The 13751-nt window shown below is 32.7% G+C and overlaps 1 long non-coding RNA gene across 1 annotated transcript; it reads right to left on the bottom strand.

Annotated features, from left to right (window-relative positions):
• Window positions 1-895: 895 nt before the first annotated feature.
• Window positions 896-12222, bottom strand: LOC111053100. Its single transcript, XR_005571568.1, has 2 exons — window positions 12156-12222; window positions 896-1109 (listed from the first exon to the last, which is right to left on the bottom strand). It is a non-coding gene; the product is annotated as an uncharacterized LOC111053100 (long non-coding RNA).
• Between the last annotated feature and the right edge of the window lie 1529 nt (window positions 12223-13751).

Genomic DNA, 13751 nt, shown 5'->3' with positions numbered 1-13751 from the left:
CTCTGTGCAGCTCAACGACGATCCAAAAACAGATGGGCAGCATGAGAATAAGATCCTTCAGCAATGGCGGGCAAAACAGCTGCATGAGAGGCATGCTTACATTTTGGGACAGCCTGGGATGGATGAAGATGTCTCAAATGCGTGGCTCACCCTAGTGGTAGTGATCAATAGAGATCAATAAAAAAAATGTATTGATATCAATAGGTATTTGGGCCAATACACATCAATAGGTATCCATGGATATGTATTGGCCCAAATACCTATTGATATCAATACAAATCAATACATATCCATGGATATCAATACATAACCAGCTGTATTGATATCAATACACATCAATACATTTCCATGGATATGTATTGATGTGTATTGGCCCAAATACCTATTGATATCAATACATAACCAGCTGTTTTGATATCAATACACATCAATACATTTCCATGGATATGTTTTGATGTGTATTGGCCCAAATACCAATTGATATCAATACATATCCATGGATATCAATACATAACCAGCTGTATTGATATCAATACACATCAATACATTTCCATGGTTATGTATTGGCCCAAATACCTAATGATATCAATACACATCAATAGGTAGCCATGGATATCAATACATAACCAGCTGTATTGATATCAATACAGATCAATAGCCATCTATAAGTCTCCTATCTATAGAAAAAATCCTCTTTTAAATCTAGGAGAGCAGCTTAGGATGAAGATAACATTTGAAAGGATTATAATATTTCAACCCAGCTGCAACTGGCATTAGACAAGAGAGTATACCTGTTTAATTATGTATAATTAATATAAGTGAATTGGATTCAGTGAATAGATGTCTATTGACATATTAATGAAAAATTAAGGGATGTAAATAGTTAAGACATGAATAATGTGAGAAGTTTGTTTATTAAAATAACTCATATGCATGTCATTTATCTATTAAGAAAGGTCCTTATTGTGGTGCTCCAGAATACTTTAATCTCTTCCTGTTTAAAGTAGCAATCTTTTGAGCTACCTACTGGTTTATGTTACTGTACCTCAATTCAATCTCAATTTTTGTAGCATTCAGATTTTCCTCCAGGATCCGGTGTTTGAACATTTCTAGAACAAATAACAGTTCAAAGTATACAATCTTTACAAATTAGAAAATAAGGATTTTATTTCCTGAATTAATCTGCTAGCAAATTTATTTAATAACCTAAAAATGTATTTAAATATGCATGACTCTCCCTCTCCTGAAAGGAAAGTCCAAGATAACACAAGAGCGTTTTTTTCACGTGAAAATTATGTCCTCACAGTTTTACATTATAACATCATATTCTGGTGGAAAAGTCGAGAAAATCACATTCTTTCACGTGAAAAAAAAGTGTAAATGTTCCAACTTTTTACGTGAAACGTACGTGAAACTGAAACTTGAAAATTACGTTTTTTTTGTTTCTACATATTCACTTTATACTGAACATGTATACTGAACTCTCAGAAAAGAACGTGAATAAAACGGTTTTTTTTACATTTCTTGTCCCACATTTGGTCATTTCTTTCACATGGAAATTTTCAAAAATTCACATGAAAATAACGTTTTTAAAATACATTTTCACAATATTTATCGTGAAAAGATGGAGAAGGATTACCTTAATTATTCTGAATGAATAACCTTTTCAATTCTTTATTTTTACATTAAAAAACTATAAATCTTATAAAACTTTTGAATAACCACAATATAATGTGAAGTAAATTCTCTACCCTAACTTTAAAATAATTTTACACAAAACTGAATAAAAATTAAATTCAACTATAAAGTCCTATTCAGACAAATGGATTTCAATATTATTATGCAATCTAACAGCTGAGCACTATAATTACAAAAAGAAAGCTCATTTTCATTTATAATCATTCAACAGCTGACAAATTTCAAAAATGTTTCATGTAAGCTTCTTTTTTCAGCTGTTGAACTTTGTATCAGCCACTTGCTTGTATTAGCTTCTATTTGCATCACCAATGGGAAAAAACCATAAATGTCTGGATGGCCAATAGGGAGATTTTTGCTTTAATAAAATGGTGAAACAACAATAATCTATATTGAAATTGAATTTATTTTCAAAACATCACAGTCTTCAACCCTTCAATAAGTTGGAGACTGTTGTAGATATAATACTGTAACTTTCAGGATAAGTTATTGGTCGAGTACTCCACCTTTTGACATACAACTGAATTTCAACTCCTCATAAGGGGGTGACTTGGGGGTTGTAAATCAAAGATTTTGAATGTAAATACCCATTATGTATTATCTTGGAAGCCTTCTCAAAACGAGAAAGATGAAATCAATAAAAATCTTCTATGATACTTTTATCCAAAATGGCGGCTGATTGAAGTTTTGGTTTTTAAAGAAATAATTGATAAAATTCAATCAGCCGCCATTTTGGAAAAAAGTATCATAGATTTTTAGTAATGTCATTTTTCTAGTTTCAAAAAGGCCTTTTTAATGATGTATCACACAATGGGTGTTCACATTAAAAATATTTGAGTTATAACCCCTCATTTCTTTACAAACTGTAACTTCAATCAGCCGCCGTTTTGGATTCAAGTTTCATAGTACATTTTAATTGATGTTATGTTTCTTGTTTCAAAAAGCCCTTCAAAATAATGTACCACACAATAGGCGTTTACATTAAAAATATTCCAGTTAAAACTCTTGAGTCACCATATTATACATTCTGAACCTAGTCAACCCCTTATGAAGGGAGTTGAAATTCAGTTGTACCGTACGTCAAGAGTTAGAGTATTTGACCAGTAACATATCCTGAAAGCTACAGTATTATATCTACAACAGTCTCTAATTTATTGAAAGGTTCCCATACATATGACTCACCCGGTATGATTATTAACTTATAATGATTAGCCCAAGCCTAGAGCTCATGTGGACATTACCCATAGAAAAAAATTGTTTGACTTTATATTCTGTTTCAAATAATTCAAAATCGAGACTTGCTTAGATTTCTCTTTGCTGGTAAACTGAGTTTTTGGAGACTTCAGCCAGTATTTGATTACCGTACTGCTTCTATGTATTTTTCTTTTGTGTTGTAAAATTTTATCACCACAGCTCCTATCAGAGATGAAACAAAAGTTTACTTATAATTAAACATATTTCAAATAATATTTTTTGACTGGAAAATTGGAAAAACACACATGTTGCAAACACAAAGTCTCACTCTTTCTTATTATATAAAATATATATTGCTAAAATGAGAGGACTACACCGATAGTTTTTCTTAAATGGAATAAGATATAAAGCTGTTAATATAAATTAATGAATCAATTGCTTGCTGGAAAAAGTTTAAATAAAGCCTGCCGGTCCAGAAAACAACTGAATAAATTCTAATCTATCAATCCACAGTCATATATTATTGATATTAAGTTCATTATAATAATATGAGTGTAGATTAGTTTGTGGTGACTTCAATTAGGCCTACTTAGGTTAGGCTAAATAAAAAGTTTTGTTACACATTTAAATTTATATGTACCAGCATATAACCCTGAAATGTGTCTGCCTAGAATAATAATCATCTTATTTCCAGCAATGATAAATTCAAGAGGCTTTTCTCTTATTATTATAAGGTTATGTTATGCTTGGCCTATAATAGTCTTTCAAAAAGATTATCATTTAAATATATAAGTATTTAGACCTATAATAAATTTATTCTTTTATTTTACAGAACATCAATAAAAACTAAATCACTCGACTTACCTATATTTCCTGGATAAAATCACAAAAATTACAGACTACGAAACTCATTCCAAAAACCGTTGGTCCTTTGCAAAATACATTGTGCAATGTGCACAATGAATTTAAAGTTGTCACGTTATTCTTTATATTTAAATAACGATTAGCCTCCTGCTTGGCATCAGTCGGTAAAGCATGAGATTTAATATAATTAGGGCGTGGTTTTCTAATAGTATTCAGTCTTAAAAAAAAAATCTTGATAGGCCTAGATATAGGCTTCTCCAATAACTCTTGTAATTCAATAAATAATAAATATATATATAAATGATACTTATACTATAGAGTTGAGGAATAAAAAATAAATTGCACACCATGAAAATTTCATACATATATTACATAAATAATGCAAAGATCAATCGAGGCAAAAAATATATATAGAGCGATAAAAAAATATAATATAAAAAATAGAACAATAATTTTATATCAGCAAAATATCACAGGCTAAACTTTATATTCTAGATTTATGGCACGAATCATTACCATGTGCCTTTATCTTAAAATCATATGCATTCCTTTGCATGTAGCTGCGACATGCACTTGCTAATACTTGTCGACTTGGATAATTCAATCAAAAATATGTGCTCTAAGATCAGCTTGATAAATTAGCCACTAATAATCCAAATATATATATATTAAAATCTCTAGTATTTAGTAGATTTATTTGTATCGAATATATATTTTCATCTCAGGGTGCAAGATTCGGCACCTGACGGAATAGGTAGAGCCATTCATCTAGTGAATTAGAACTATGATAAATCATCGCAAATTGTATTGCAAAAAATTAAATATTATATGCATACGTTTGATAGCCTAGATTTCGTACTTCTTTGATTAAATAGAAATTTCTAAAATATTGATCTATATATTTTTCTTTCAATTAAATGCCTTTAATACTAATTTCTACTTGCGCAAGTATTACTCTTATTAATTTCTTAATTTATAATAACCCTTTCGGCGAGCTAGCTTTGATCATCAGATTATTTCGAAGCACTAGGGCGCCCATCACTAAATTCAAATTTAATCACTCACGTGTCGAAAATCTTCTTGTAAGCCGCCGATGTCGATCCAACTCCATGTGGTCCGGGAATATGGTAGCCGGAATCGTCTCCTCCAAGGGGTTATAAATTTAATAAAATGAAAAATGACTTCTGCTTCACAATAGCATCACGAAGTCTTTTAAGAAATAATATAATTTACTTTAACTTTAATTTTTACAAAATTATTAATAAGGTACTTCGCTCTAAAATATTTGGGGTCCTCTTATGGTGGCATCTGGCTGGCGAGTGCTGGTTCTTCCTTCTCAAGTTTTACAGATCCTCTTTCCAACTTTCAAATTAGCATAAAATTTAAATATCCCAATCCTCCGCCATTAAATTCAAATAGATCTTACAAAAAATGCCAAAATATTGCTTAGATTATATGATTAATAATTTCTTTGCATTCGAGCCATATTGATAACATAGATTACACAAATTTTTACACAAAATCTAGTACACTTATATAAATATATATAAATATTTTTGAATTGGCCTACAATTGCCGCCTATTAACTGCCGTTTTACTATTGGTGCATGCAAATTTTATTAGGTATTCATGCGCCTGGTAACTCTTATTTCCTGAATACATTAAATTATTTTTATTTGGTTTTTTATTTATGCTCTTTGCATGCTAGTTAATATTCTATATATTAATATTAATTCCATGCTACCTAATAATTAGCCACGTGGACGGGTGTTTTTTCACATTGCACACCATCCGAATGCAATAAAGCTCTGCCAAGGGGTTTTGGTCAGATTCTACGTTCTTCGGTTTGATCGATCTCTAGGTCACCGATCTGTGAATACTTCTACATAACCTCAATCTTCAAATATTTTATAAATAATCTATTTATGAGTAATAAACTTCCTTCAAATCCTTTTTAAGTTCTTGTACCATTTAGCCAGAACAAGCTGATGCTATCTTATCTTGATTATTATCTGCTTGGCGATATTAGCCAATTACTTTATTTTTAGACCTATTACTATTTCTGTTAGGGCTTTTCATCTACCCAGATTTAAATATGTTACACGCGCCCCTGGGTTTGAATTCAAAATATTTGAGAATCACAATGTTTTTAATGAAAACCCACCCTTCAATACATTGATATACACTATACTTTATTTATGAATTATACTCTCCTACTTCTATCACATTTCGCAGACATATTTGCTGCATCTCCTTTATACCTTTATCAAAAACAATAACAAATTCTCCTCCTCAACACACATAAAAATATCATAAATATAAACTTCTAAACGCACTCCTCCTGACAACATTTACAACACAGTAATTTTTAAATTCGCCGCTTGCAGGGCTGCCAACTTAACTACACACATTTCATAATTCTCATAAATGATTCCTTTTAGACAATAATTTCGATTCATAAACTTCTGGGCTTATATCTTATAGTATTTCTTAGGTCTTAATATAAATAATTTTCTATACATCAGGTACAATACTTTCTTTTGCTAATGGCTCTTTGGTTTTGGTAACTGGTATTCACTTTAAGTCTTTTCAGGTAACAAACGTGGCATAATTAAAAGTAATAAATATGAAAACATATAAATAAATATATCGACATTAATAAATATAATAAATAACAATAATAAATAACTCTTTGGGTACAGTACTTCTTTTCATAAACATATGTTCAACAGATATTACATTCATTTGATTTGGGTGGCTTTGGTCAGCTGTTCGCTGTTCTACAATTCATAGTGTTACATGTTACAGCAGAATTTGCTATCGACTTTCATAACTAACCTAACTGCTCAATTTTTTCTCTTAAAAAGGTAATTAACAAATTTTAATTTTATTATCCCCGCTTGTGTCCTTTTTTATCTGATGTATATAATTTAACTACACATTTAAAAATTGTTCTTTTCCTTATTGCAGGCTTCTGACGGCTGGAAGGAATTAAAACATTGGATTGTTGCCACGAGGTCCTATACCAATATTAAATTTATTAAGGAAGGTTAGTAATCGGTTTGATAATAATGTTTTCCTTGATTTTCTTATCATATTTATTTCAAATTTGACGATATAGCATGTAGAAATTTCGTGGCTTTCCCGTATCTTGGCTTTCTGCTTGTAGCTACACTGTAGGCTGGTTGGGTTATCTGCTATCCATTTGTTGATTGTTGAGGCTGTCCTATTATTAATTTATCTTCATGAATATAAAACCCCGGTATCTGGTATATCCTTTGATCAAATAACTCCTTGTTCCTTTAATAATAATTTCTCTTAATCCATTCCTTTTCCGATCATCCTGCACTCTTAACTCATCCTTCCTTTCATTTTCGTTCAAGACTCTCGATTTCAGTTCTTTATAACTCATTATGCCCACAACAATAAACATTTTTATAATATTAAATTTCCAATTATCAATAATAGATTCATTTAACAACAACAATACAATATTTTTCGTCCCATCAACAACACAGTCTTTTATTAATATCACAGCCATAACTATCATTACACACAATATCAAAACATTTATCATCTTTTCAATAGTATAATATCCAGGTACTTTCACTTTCTTAATATTATTTTTTATTTCTTCCCTTCTTCTCAAACACTGTTTATCCTTAATTGATCTCCACAAGTAGTCCACTTTTATATTGCCCATGCACGAATCAATCATAGCTTTCCTATCAGTTCCGTTTTTATTCCAACTATTTGCTTCCTTTTCTCGGTCACATCGCTGATCATAGCCTTTAAAGCGTATGTGCCGCGGATGCATGACGTCGGTGGTCTGTTCTCCAACCTGGTCCCGGTCCGGTATCCTCCTCGGGCGTTTAAATCGTGCATGCGGCCTCCATCGGCGCGCGCGGTTCCTCCGTTTCTTCCGCCTCCGGGCCTTGCGGTGCATGCTCTTCTCCCGAATGTCGTCCTCCTCGTCCTGATGTCGGCCGTCCGGTGTCCTCGGGCGCTTCCGTCTCCGGGCCTTGCGGTGGGCGCTCCTCTTGTCCGGTAGTCCGTCCTCCCTGGTGTCATCCTCTTGGTCCTCTATCCTGGGTTCATTGGGGTGCCTTGGTGGGGTCGAATGATGCGCGGGTGCGGTGGCGGACTCTTGATGCGCGGGTGAGACGTTCAAAGCGGATAGTATGGTGACGGTCTCCTCCTGGCAACTGTTTATTTTTAGCAGTGATTCTTCGGTGGCAGGTTGCTCTTCGGTGGGGAACAGGAAACTTAATAGAGGCTGATGCTTGCGGCTGGCTTTAATTGCATGTTGGGCGGCGGTTTTTTGTGATAGGCTGTCTTGTATGGGATCCTGTGTGTCTGGTGGTGGGTTATCTTGTGTTTCTTGTAACAAAGTCTCCGGTAAATCAATTCTGAATGTGGTGTATGACGTTGAAATATCCTGCTTTTCTTGGTTTGTTTCATTTGAGCTTGTGCTTGTTATATCGGGGGTATCATATAGTCCTGGTTTATTAGCTGTAGTTTTCTGTATATCTGGTGGCGGGTCGTTGGGTGTTGGGTTCTGTGTTTTTTGATGATTTGATCTGGACGCATGCTCTAATGTGTAGTTTGTACTTATTTGATGAGGTGGCGGTTTGTAATTTCTATTATAATTATTCTGAGTGTAATCATTATTTGTGTTAAATCGATCATGGCCATAATAATAATTTCTTTCATAGGTTTGCTGTGGATAATGGTTTGTTTGACGATTCTGAAAACTTCTATTATTCCAGCTGTTATTTTGATTATGATTATTGCGGCGTTTAAATTGAGGGGTAGATCGTGAGCAATCATATGGTACTGATTCATAATTTTGGCTGTTATACTGATTAAATTTTGAGTTATGTTGATTTGGTGCGTATCTCTGGTCTGAACGGTGGTTTGATATGGCCATCACAGACTGTATGCCATATAAATGATTAATCAGCTGCTTACAATCAGTAATGGGTTGTGTGGCGAGTGCCATTCTAACTTGATATGGTAGCTTCTTTAAAATAATACTTGCTAATGTCGATTCATTAATGGGCTCGCTCAATTGAGAATTTTTAAACTGTAGGGCAGTGACGAAAGTGGTACATGCACCGTCTAAGTTAGGGTTGAAATCGCATGATATAATGTCCGCTAGCACGTCCAACTGTTTACTTCTGCTCCAATACTGTTCCAGGAAGACAGCTACAAACTCATCCAATGATGTAAATTCATGGGCTCTACTCCGAAAGAACATCAGGGGTTCGCCAATCAATAAACTAGTCAAACGAAGACGCCAAAAATTCCAAGAGGTGGGTGTTAATGATTGAATTAGTTTTATCTGATCTATAAATTCTTTAGGTTGGAGATAGCGGTCTGTATTGTCAAAACGGCCTAATTCATTGAAACTGTGTAGTGAATCAAACGTTGCTATGGGAATAGGCTCTATATTCTCGTGCGGAAATTGATGTATTTGACCTTCAAGTTGTACTATGTTTTGATTTGTATCAGAATTTGGGTGAGCTATTTCATGAATTTGCGAAGTGTTTTGTGCTGGTAGGTTATCTATTCTTTCCGCAGTCTCCTTACCCATTCTTACCGATGTATCCTTCAGTGATTCCCGCATTTCCTTCATTTCCGCCTTTAAGTTCTTCATTACTGTGGTCATTGTTTTTTCTAAACTATTAGAAAATGACTTGATCATCCCCTCTACTATAACCCTCCTTATTGCTTCTTGGGAGACATTTAACGGTTTATTACTGTTCACAGGATTCTTGGCGGTGATTGAAGATATCTGGGCGTTGGACTCCATCGCGCCCCCCTCAGCGTCGATCTCCGCTACTATCGCCGTCTGCAGTGTGTCTGCTACCTTACTTTGCGTGGACGACAAGAGACTCATATTTTAAAAATGGATTAAGTGTCAAGTGTTTGTTAAAAAAGTGAAAGTTTTGGCCAACAAGGCATTAATAAGGACACAAATGAGGATAGGCCTATGGACATTACAAGCCAGGTAACCTATTTATTACTTAAGCTCTTATAATATAATAATACTATTCATTGATTTCTGACTAGCAGTTTAGGCCCATAAAATATAATAGCTCTCTCTATAAAATATATTTTCTACAATAATAATAATATAAAATTTTCTTTAAAACATATAATTTCTCTTTATTTAAAGCTATTGATTCCCCAAAAAGTAATACAAATTTCCCTTCGCCAGTTTTCCTCACAACTCGTATAAGTTATATATAATTTTCAATATGGTTATTGACTTAATTTCAAATAATTATTTAATGAGCTTGGCTCTCATCATCAGTCCCACGTTGGTACGACATGTCTTTGTGTCACGTTATTCTTTATATTTAAATAACGATTAGCCTCCTGCTTGGCATCAGTCGGTAAAGCATGAGATTTAATATAATTAGGGCGTGGTTTTCTAATAGTATTCAGTCTTAAAAAAAAAATCTTGATAGGCCTAGATATAGGCTTCTCCAATAACTCTTGTAATTCAATAAATAATAAATATATATATAAATGATACTTATACTATAGAGTTGAGGAATAAAAAATAAATTGCACACCATGAAAATTTCATACATATATTACATAAATAATGCAAAGATCAATCGAGGCAAAAAATATATATATAGAGCGATAAAAAAATATAATATAAAAAATAGAACAATAATTTTATATCAGCAAAATATCACAGGCTAAACTTTATATTCTAGATTTATGGCACGAATCATTACCATGTGCCTTTATCTTAAAATCATATGCATTCCTTTGCATGTAGCTGCGACATGCACTTGCTAATACTTGTCGACTTGGATAATTCAATCAAAAATATGTGCTCTAAGATCAGCTTGATAAATTAGCCACTAATAATCCAAATATATATATATATTAAAATCTCTAGTATTTAGTAGATTTATTTGTATCGAATATATATTTTCATCTCAGGGTGCAAGATTCGGCACCTGACGGAATAGGTAGAGCCATTCATCTAGTGAATTAGAACTATGATAAATCATCGCAAATTGTATTGCAAAAAATTAAATATTATATGCATACGTTTGATAGCCTAGATTTCGTACTTCTTTGATTAAATAGAAATTTCTAAAATATTGATCTATATATTTTTCTTTCAATTAAATGCCTTTAATACTAATTTCTACTTGCGCAAGTATTACTCTTATTAATTTCTTAATTTATAATAACCCTTTCGGCGAGCTAGCTTTGATCATCAGATTATTTCGAAGCACTAGGGCGCCCATCACTAAATTCAAATTTAAATCACTCACGTGTCGAAAATCTTCTTGTAAGCCGCCGATGTCGATCCAACTCCATGTGGTCCGGGAATATGGTAGCCGGAATCGTCTCCTCCAAGGGGTTATAAATTTAATAAAATGAAAAATGACTTCTGCTTCACAATAGCATCACGAAGTCTTTTAAGAAATAATATAATTTACTTTAACTTTAATTTTTACAAAATTATTAATAAGGTACTTCGCTCTAAAATATTTGGGGTCCTCTTATGGTGGCATCTGGCTGGCGAGTGCTGGTTCTTCCTTCTCAAGTTTTACAGATCCTCTTTCCAACTTTCAAATTAGCATAAAATTTAAATATCCCAATCCTCCGCCATTAAATTCAAATAGATCTTACAAAAAATGCCAAAATATTGCTTAGATTATATGATTAATAATTTCTTTGCATTCGAGCCATATTGATAACATAGATTACACAAATTTTTACACAAAATCTAGTACACTTATATAAATATATATAAATATTTTTGAATTGGCCTACAATTGCCGCCTATTAACTGCCGTTTTACTATTGGTGCATGCAAATTTTTATTAGGTATTCATGCGCCTGGTAACTCTTATTTCCTGAATACATTAAATTATTTTTATTTGGTTTTTTATTTATGCTCTTTGCATGCTAGTTAATATTCTATATATTAATATTAATTCCATGCTACCTAATAATTAGCCACGTGGACGGGTGTTTTTTCACATTGCACACCATCCGAATGCAATAAAGCTCTGCCAAGGGGTTTTGGTCAGATTCTACGTTCTTCGGTTTGATCGATCTCTAGGTCACCGATCTGTGAATACTTCTACATAACCTCAATCTTCAAATATTTTATAAATAATCTATTTATGAGTAATAAACTTCCTTCAAATCCTTTTTAAGTTCTTGTACCATTTAGCCAGAACAAGCTGATGCTATCTTATCTTGATTATTATCTGCTTGGCGATATTAGCCAATTACTTTATTTTTAGACCTATTACTATTTCTGTTAGGGCTTTTCATCTACCCAGATTTAAATATGTTACAAAGTATGTGCACCATACTTTATATTCTGTTTTAAATTAATCAAAATTGAGACTTACTTAGATTTCTCTTTGCTGGTAAACCGAGTTTTTGAAGACTTCAGCCAGTATTTGATTACCGTACTGCTCCTAAGTCTTTTTCTTTTGTGTTGGAAAATTCTATCACCACTGCTCCTATCAGAAATGGAACAAAAGTTTACTCATAATTAAACATATTTAAAACAATATTTCTTGACTGGATAATTGAAAAAACACTCAGTCTCACTCTCTCTTATTATATAAAATATATTGCTAAAATGAGAGGACTACAACTATATTTTTCCTAAATTGGAATAAGAAATAGAGCTATTAATATAAATAATGAATCACTTGCTTGTTGAAGAAGTCTAAATAAAGCCTGCCACACCAGCAAACAAATAAATAAATTCTAATAGAAAGGAATTAAATGATATCTACTATGCTAGGTACCTCAATTCAAATAAACTATTCAAAATTATTCAAAGTAGCCTATAAAATAAAGATATGTTAATAATGCTCACTATTCCATTAAAATTTATCTATAGTGAGATCCACGTTATAATGACAGTGGATTAAGATGGGAGAACAGCGTTGCCAATTCTCTGCCTTGATTAGTTATCTTTCTACATTGTTAAAAACAGATTTGGCATCGTTGTTGAGCAAGAAAAGGATAGTACTAATAGACCAGGATAATAGACAAGGATAGCAACACCAAAGTTGATCAAATACTGTCATTATAACGTGGACCTCACTATAGCCATTAGTCATCTAATCTATCTATCCACAGTCATATATTGCTATTAAGTTCATTAATATTAAGATGAGTGTAGATTAAGCTAGTAGCCTACCTATGTGGTGACATGAATTATTTAGGCTAGAAAGATATTTTTGAAATTGATGTTGCTTTCCATGACGAAACACTATATTCCATACAATAACTTTGTTGTAGTTCAGACACTGTGTTGTCTGTGTTACTTATAATAATTGAAAAAACACTTACTTTTCTTGGAGTATTGGGTAATGCATTTTACTCCTGAGGAGGAGCTTCATCAGGCTGATATTTTGCTCCTCAGGCATAAAATGCATTCCTCAATAGGCCACTCCAAGAAAAGTAAGAGTTTTTTCAAATATATACAGTGATTCAGTGACTGAACTACAACAAAGTTAGACATTTTTGTTACACATTTCAGTTTATATGTGCTAGCATTCCCCTGGAATGTGTCTGCCTAGAATAATAAACATTCATTTCCAGCAATAATAAATTTAAGAGGCTCACTTCTATTATTATTAATTATGCCATAAATAATTCATTTAGGCTATTTTATGAGGCTTTGAGGTTATATGTCTAGGCTTTGAATAAGTTTATCATTTAAATAAATATAGTCTAAGTATCTAAGACTATAATAAATGTATTCTTTCATTATACAGTACACCAATGAAAAAAAAATCACTTGACTTACCTTAAACTGGATCTTTCACAAAAATCACGAAACAACAGACACCAAAAAATCCATTACAATCCAAATGTTGCATTGCCAAAGCCATTCCCGCCATTGACCAACAAATGTGCATCGTGTCATCATGATCATTCTATTGATAGAGCCAAAATGTCAATATAATATTATCAATACATCGATA

The sequence above is a fragment of the Nilaparvata lugens genome, chromosome 6 (assembly GCF_014356525.2).
Source record: "Nilaparvata lugens isolate BPH chromosome 6, ASM1435652v1, whole genome shotgun sequence".
In the NCBI taxonomy this organism is placed as follows: Eukaryota; Metazoa; Arthropoda; class Insecta; order Hemiptera; family Delphacidae; genus Nilaparvata; species Nilaparvata lugens.
Note: the sequence above shows the minus strand (reverse complement) of the source record. Positions and strands in the feature narration are given on the sequence as shown.